At 45.0% G+C, this 7,622-nt stretch overlaps 1 non-coding gene across 1 annotated transcript; it reads left to right on the forward strand.

Moving 5' to 3' along the window:
- The first annotated feature begins 6,058 nt into the window (after nucleotides 1–6,058).
- Nucleotides 6,059–6,152, forward strand: TRNAI-UAU (transfer RNA isoleucine (anticodon UAU)). The gene is made up of 2 exons: nucleotides 6,059–6,096; nucleotides 6,117–6,152. It is a non-coding gene; the product is annotated as a tRNA-Ile (tRNA).
- Nucleotides 6,153–7,622: the final 1,470 nt, after the last annotated feature.

Raw genomic sequence — 7,622 nt, forward strand, 5'->3', positions numbered from 1 at the left:
GGTCTGCCAGCTATGAAACTTTGGACGGAGATGTTAGCATTTGCGAGGTCTCTTTCCGTGACCAAACTGCATGTGACTCCATCCCCAGAGCTCAGGGGATTGGTTGGTGGAAGAGGTGTCTTCGGGCTTGAGTGTCAAAGGGGACAGGTCCATCAGCCAAAGGTTACTTTGTAAAGAGTCCTAATGCTCCAGCGGCTTAGCTAATAATTGACTACTGTTCTTAAAACATATATTTTCATCAGAGACTTATTCTGCCCACAGGAGGTTTCTTAATTCTCTTTACTGCATCAGCTGGAGCGTGTATGTTACCCCTCTACAAAAACTGCCTTGTTACATAGACAAACTGATAGTTAGGAAAACAGGCAAGACTTGGGCATGCACACCCTTCGAGTCTAATATAGAAACAGGTTTCAAAGCTAAATGCAAGTTGAAAGCAGTTGGTCAAAGTTTAGTTACATATAATATATATAAGAAGTATTTTTATACATGCACAACTATACATAGGTGGTTCAGGCTTGATAAGAGCCCTGTTTCCTTTTCCCACCTCCCATCAACCTTGTTAGGCTGAATGTTTGGGGGTGTGTGTTTGAAAATATTGGGATCTTCTTCTGTCAGATAACAAAAATAAAGATATCTCTTGCATTTGTAAGACCAAAAGCAGCTGTCAGTAAATGCTCATTTTAATTTGATCCACTCTTTGCCAATGTTCCCTTTGGGAAAGTGCAGCATATTGTCATCAAATTATCAGGCAAACAAGAAACTGAGAACCACCAGGCATTCCTGATCTGTATTGGTCTTTATTGCCTCACTAGTTTCTGTTCAATGTCTACATAGTTCCTACGGGACTGCTCACTCTGTTCCCTGCCACCCCTATTTTTTAGTAAGTAAATGTATAAACATTTATTTTCAGACTTGAAATACATGAAATGGGTGGTAAACAAAAAACACCAAGACATTACAAAATTTTAGCACTTTTCAGTTGCTCTTGACATAGCTTAGTCTACTGGTCATATCTACGCTGTGCTTAGTGGGTGAATGTGGATGAGTATAAGGTTATAACATGATTTGTTCAAATTGAGTGGTACATTCTCCATGGCTTGCACGTTTGAGCAGTGCAGCTGCTGGACTGAAGAGTCAGTATGCTGGAACAGTACAAATTTGGGAGTTCTTTACCTTATACCATTATACTTTTCCAATGGAAGAAAGCAATGGAGTGTGAGTTTGAACTAATACCATGCTCTTATTCCAGTATGTGTAAGGGTGACTCTGTTTTACCTTCATCTCTATCACTTCTTTGCAGTTTAGTTTAAACTAATTACATAATTGATAAAAAAAATCCATTTATTTTGGGATAAAAAGATCCACATGTGGATTACAGTTCCACTATATTAGTACAATCACAATGGGACTGGGAATAATTTCCTCTGAAATAAGCCCAAAGTAATTATTATTTCACTCGATTATAAAAAGAACCCCACATTATTTATTTAGCACATTAAATTTCTACCATCAGAATGGCTGTTGTGAGATACCAGTGCATGGCAAAGTCATGAGGCCTGGTTTTGGACCTACGGACAGGGCCATTTCAGTGCTTTTTATACTGTAGGCTGCTGGCATGCTATTCAGCTGTGAAGGAAAGAGATCTTCTATTTAAAATGCACTTTCACTTAGGGGATTGTGACCCAGCCTGGTGGGACCAGGAGATCTGCAGACACTCTATTTTAACGACCATGGGTTTGTAAAGCTCTATCTCATCATTACTAACATGTATTGCAAAGCAGGACTCCGTTTGTCGGGTATGAAAACCAAGAGATTGTACAAAGCCACAGCGGGGAAAAATACAGATCCTGGAATTGATAGAGCCAAGCCTTGTTCACCACAATATTAATGTGCCAGTTGTAACTGCAAGGCTATTGTCTGCAACCCCTACTCTAATCTCTAGTCTCCACTTTTTTCCACTAGGCAGAGTACAAGGTACTATAACCTGCAGAGAAAACTATCTCAGTCGCAGGCTGATAAATCCATTTTGTGGCTAGAGTGAGGTATGAAAACCCAATAGCTAGACCTACTCAGGGAGGAAACAAATGAAGTTCACTTATCATATTCACTGTTGGTATGAAGCTGAGGTTATTATCACAGGGTAGCATTTTCTGCAACATTCTGAAATCAACAGGTTTTGAAAAATGCAGTTAATGGCCTCTCCATGTGTATAACAGGTATAAGGGAACATTGCTTTTTTTTTTTTTGAGGAGGGCTAAGAAATGGTCTGCAGGGCCTGGAAGTGTACTGGGCCATGAAAGCCTGTTTCTGGGAAGTGTATTGGAGAGGCAAAGTAAAGAGCCAGCGTTGCAGTCTCTGTAAGACCCAAGTAAATACATACATCTTGTGACCTGATTAGGGTCTGGATTTTTCTTTCTAGCCTACTTTGCAATGACTTTTCACATCCATCAAAGCCTGTTCCAGCAGCAGGGTTTCTGCTTTCACTTTCAGCTCAGATCCTTCCCTTTCTGCAAAGGTAAGGACTCAATTTGTCAGCTTTTGCTGCCAGAGAAGCGCAAGAGTACTGAAGCACAAAACTGCTACGCAAAAATAATCCATCTTTTGCATTAAGGGTGCAGGAAAAAAGCGGTAGTGGAAAAAACTGAGTTTAGGACAGCAGCTACTCTATTTTTCTGCTTTCCTCAAGCACCAGACCTATCAGAGACTTAAATTTACTAGCTGGTGTCCAGCAAGCAGCACATGCTAACAGAAAGCACACAAGCTAAATATTGCGTTTCTAGTTAGAAGAGGTATTCAGGTTCGTTCACCAGGATTTTTGTCTGCACTAAAGTGGTATTTGGTCATTTTTCCGTTACTCCCTATATTCATTGTTTTTCACCTAAAGAACTGATGATAAAGACCTAGAATGGTTTAGAGCCCCTGGGAAGGGGTCAGGGAAATAGACCATAAAGCCAGCAAGCACGGATGCTGCCCGCTCCGCTCTGCCCATTCTACCCTTGAAAGCAAAGAGGAATTGGCTCTTAAGCCTTGTTTTTTTCACACTTAGTGCTAAGAAGTATTCTGAAAAAATCTTCACCAGGGGAGGTTTGCATTCATCAGCAATTTGAGTGCAAAATCCTTTTAGTATTATTTCAATGTTGTCTTTCTGTCCTTATGCAATACAGAGACTGATTTATCTACATTGGTGTTAAATTATGGAGTTACACTGAAGTGATAATCTGGAGATTCTGCAAGCAGCAGGAGGCAAGTAACTTTCTGCGGCATTGGGACAGCTTTAACTTCTGCTTTTTATCTTTTTTTTTTTAATATTGTGAAGAAATGGAAAAAGGAAGACATAGATATGACTAAATAATCTATTTCACTCAGTTGAACACGCTTCCTATTTTTGGCCTATTCTGTGCTTTTTCTGTTTGTTCTTTGAGAACAAATACAAATGAAGTACTCTTTAAAAAAATGAAAAATTATTTATATTAAAAGCCCCTATATAGTTGCTGAAAACAAAAATTCAAGTCAGTAACAAACATACTGCTTGAACCCAAATACAGTTATGTTCCCACAAACTAATTCACGTGGCCAAATTTCACTGTTGTATTGCTAAACATACTATTAAGGGCCTCAGTCTCTGTGGGGACAAACTTAAGAAGCAAGTGAACCATGTAGCACAATGGAAGAGTTAAAGATCCCACAAAAACTACTCGAATCTGCACCATTATCACTGTTACTTCTATGCGAAGGCTAATTAAAATACAACAAGCAGTGACTATCATCTGTATAAATACCAAAATTAGACTCACTGAGTCCTTGCTCTTTCCTGAGCCTAAGGTTAAATCTGCAATAAAGAGCTTGACTGTATGTTCACAGCTTCAGCTTTGATTCTTCCCAACATTCTTGTATTTTCCAAAAAAAGCACTTGTTTGGATGAAATTATGTTCACAGCAATCTTTGCGTGATACAGAATATTTTATTTCCTAGTGTAATGATGCACTGCTAAGGGTAATGAAGGCAGTTGTCATTTACTGGTATGCCAACTAAACCTATGTGATGATGGAAAATTTCTGTAAGAAATGAACTGTCAGTTTTCTCTTTTTCCCCATGCCAGCCACCTTCATCAATGGTCAGATACAGCACTTGCACGTTACTTCACCTGTCAATGGTGTATACCACCGAAACATATTTTAAGTAATGCCCACAATAATAGTACCAACAACAGAACAACTTCCTTGACAAGTGAGAAGCACCTTGTCTCCATTCAAATCAATCTCAAAAGGTTTCAGCTCATTTATGGATCAGAGGTGGGGGGAGGAGGTAATGAAGTCACACATAACTGCCACTCAGTCTGTCAAGAGTTGGAAGATCAGTGCTATTTACTTAAAACTGGCTGAGTGCCTGTCACCTGTGGCTAGACCACCAATAGTTCATTTTTAGAGGCCATGGAAGTCCAAGCACTGTGTAGCACTCTTTACAACCACGCACTATAATGAAAGGCCCAGAGCTTGTTGCTTTGCACACAGTAAAGTAGCTGTAGAAAGGAAAATGCTCTCTAGTACTTATGTCAGTAACCCAACAGAGCCGTCTAGGAAAGTAAATATGGTGACAATGCCTAACTGTGGGTGGAAAAAAAGAAAGACAGTGTTGGAGCATTGCTTGGGTTTAAATACTGCTGATGCCAATTAAGTTTACCATCTTCCTGCCACATAAAGATAAGACAGATCTGACTGCAGAATAAATCCATGTTAGTGGTATACTTTACCAATAAACGTGCATTAAGCTGCACGTTTTCTTCTAGTAACTGTTTCTAAGCATGTCATACAGCATATATACACTGTGTTGTTTCTATGTGTAAGTAATGTTAGCCTTTTAGATCTAGTCAGCATTTTCGTATCAGAGCACCTGATTCCACCCTTGAATTTTATAAAAGAGGAAGACAAAACCTTCAGGTATTGAAACGAGCAGTTTAGACCCTGTATGTGTGACATCTATATTACGGATGCTCTGTACTTACTAAAATACAGTGAAGTAAGGTGAAGTCAGTACAGAGGTAAAGTGAGCCCTCAGTGAATTATCCATACGGGATAACCCCTCATATTTTTGGTTATTTCTATTAAGCATAATTCAAAAATACTTTTATATGATTCCTTTCAACTTGTACTACTTATTTTGAAAGTGCAAGAGCACCCCTCGCGTTGCACGCAACAACGGTGGAGCAGCAAGCAGACTGCAAAGCCCTTGAGTGTGCAGCTAGTCACACGACAGGGATAATGATTTAATTTACTGGCAGTACTTAGTTGCTTTTCTCTCTGGCTTAGACCCGAGCACGACAGACGGGTGCATTACTTCCCCGCTGATGCGCATTACTGTGAGGATGAACTTCGTTGACCCAGAGGCCAATGCCTCTCACCAAAGGCCGTCAGGAGGTTTGGTCCCGCACGACCCGGGGCCGGGGCCTGTCTGCCTCGTTTCCCGAGTACGGAACTGCGGTGACCGCTTCAGCCGCCAGCAATGCCTGCGGGTGGGAAGGGGGGGGGGGGGGGGGGGGGGGGGGGGGGGCAGGCCGCTCCCAGTATCCGCCGGTCACCTGCAGCTGCCCCGGCCGAGCGACCGCCCCGGCCAGAAGTGGCCGGAAGCTGCGCAGGGGGCGGCGCGGCGCCGAGACGGCCGCGGGCCGCGCTCCCTGCCCCGCCCCGCGCGGCAGGCTCCGCCCGCACGGCGGAGGGGGTCGGGCTCTCCCCGCCGCCGCGCCGGCGGCCATCCCCACGGCCGCCCGCCCGGCGGGGCGGCCGGGGGCGGGAGGGCTTTGTCCCGAGCACCGCAGCCGCAGTCTTTCTTCCCGTGCTTGGCGGCGGCGCCCTCCCCGAGGGGCGCAGCGTCCACCAACTCCCTTTTCCCCTCCCCGTGCCGCTGTTAACGGCTGTTAACGACGAGAGCGCGGCCCAGGCAGAGAACCGGGGCCGCCCAGGGCAGCTGCCCAGCGCGGGGCGCAGGCGGGCGTTCCGCTGTCCTTCCCCCGCCAGGGCCGGGCGAGCCCTTGATAAACTGTTCGGGAGGAGTTAGTGTCAGGGCTCCAGTGGCGCAATCGGTTAGCGCGCGGTACTTATACAGCAGTACAAAGCCGAGCAATGCCGAGGTTGTGAGTTCGAGCCTCACCTGGAGCACACAGCTTTTTGGGAGGGAAAACGGGCTTTTTTGGGACTTGGCTGTGCTCCGATGGAAGAAAGAAAAAAAGTTCACAGAAAAATTATGCAGCCGTGGCGGCAGCGTGGGCCCGCACCAGCGCGCCGTGTTGCGCCCTCAGGCCTCTGCTGTGGGTTTTGGTGTGCGGGAGCAGTGGGGCCCACCGTGCTGTGAAAAGTGGGTAGTGGCCGTCAGGGCAGTGCAGGAGGGGAGTGCTGGCGTGGGGCTTCTTACTGTTGAAGTTTGCGTGTTTATGTTTGGTTACAGCGATACGTGCTCACGTATCAACACCAGTTCGGTGTGTTCAGAGCAGCTTGTCAGCGTGGAATAACGAATGCTTTCCTGGTAGGAGCTGCTTGTGTGAAACTGCAGGAAATAACCTTTATTTTATACTGTGGTGTTTAATACAGAGTGCAAGTAAATATTGTCTTGTGCGCTCACTACAACTAAGCAGTAACAAAATCACCCCCCTTGCCTTGCCTCCTGCGGCAGTGACAGTCTTTGTAACTCCTCATTACCTTGGTAATGCTTTACAAATGTGTAGGCCGTAGCAGGAAGGAAAATAATGAAAATAATTTCAGATTCCTTTTCACAACTTGAGAGGCAGCAGGGCCACGGGAAAAGGGCAGCTTCCTGAGAGAGAAAGCTGGGGGACACTGCCTGAACGTTTAGGCCCAGACCTTGTGAATCCACCTCTGTGTTAACATCTAGTCTACTACTTTCACAGTGCAATTTACATCAAAAAGTTCAGTGAGACCCTCAAGATCCTGCAGCCAGAGGCACCTTTACTGCCCAGATCAGCCCACTAGCGTCTGTACTGCAGGCGTTAACTCCCTGAAGTGCCACTTCGAGGTTTTTAATTACCACTCCTTCCCTATTCTAGTTACCGCGTTGTCCCCTCTGAATTTTGCATGAACTTCGCCACTGATTTCAGTGATGGCGTGGTCACGACCGAAGTGTGCGCCATATCAGTATAAAGAAGTCTAAATCAACAAGAGAGATCTGTAATATATCAAAGGGTAAACAAAATTCATCCTTTGCTTGCAGCGAGTCTTGCGTTCTCTCCTTCACACAGGAGTGCCATGACCCAGTGCTGAGGAGTGCGGGCAGTAGAGAGGAGTGTTTGCAGATGTATGGGAAATACTAAAAAATTAAAATGCTGCTTTTGTGTAACTGCAAAAAAACCCCAAAAAACTAGCAGAGGGAGGAGGACTCCTTTCCCTGGACAGAGACCACTTTTTTCAGAAATTGAGTGGGGACGGTGCTCCCTCTTCCCTCTCCCCCCTCCCTGCACCCCTGTGTGCCTCCAGGCACAGGCAGTGGCTCCTGAGCTCCCTCACCAAGGAGGACCCGCTGGTTTGCATTTGGGGTCTTGCTTGGGTGTGCTGGTGGGGGCTGATGGTGGAATTTTTGGCAAATATGTGGTACACAAAGCAGATGCTATTCGTTGC

This window comes from Gavia stellata, chromosome 2, assembly GCF_030936135.1.
Source record: "Gavia stellata isolate bGavSte3 chromosome 2, bGavSte3.hap2, whole genome shotgun sequence".
Taxonomy (NCBI): Eukaryota; Metazoa; Chordata; class Aves; order Gaviiformes; family Gaviidae; genus Gavia; species Gavia stellata.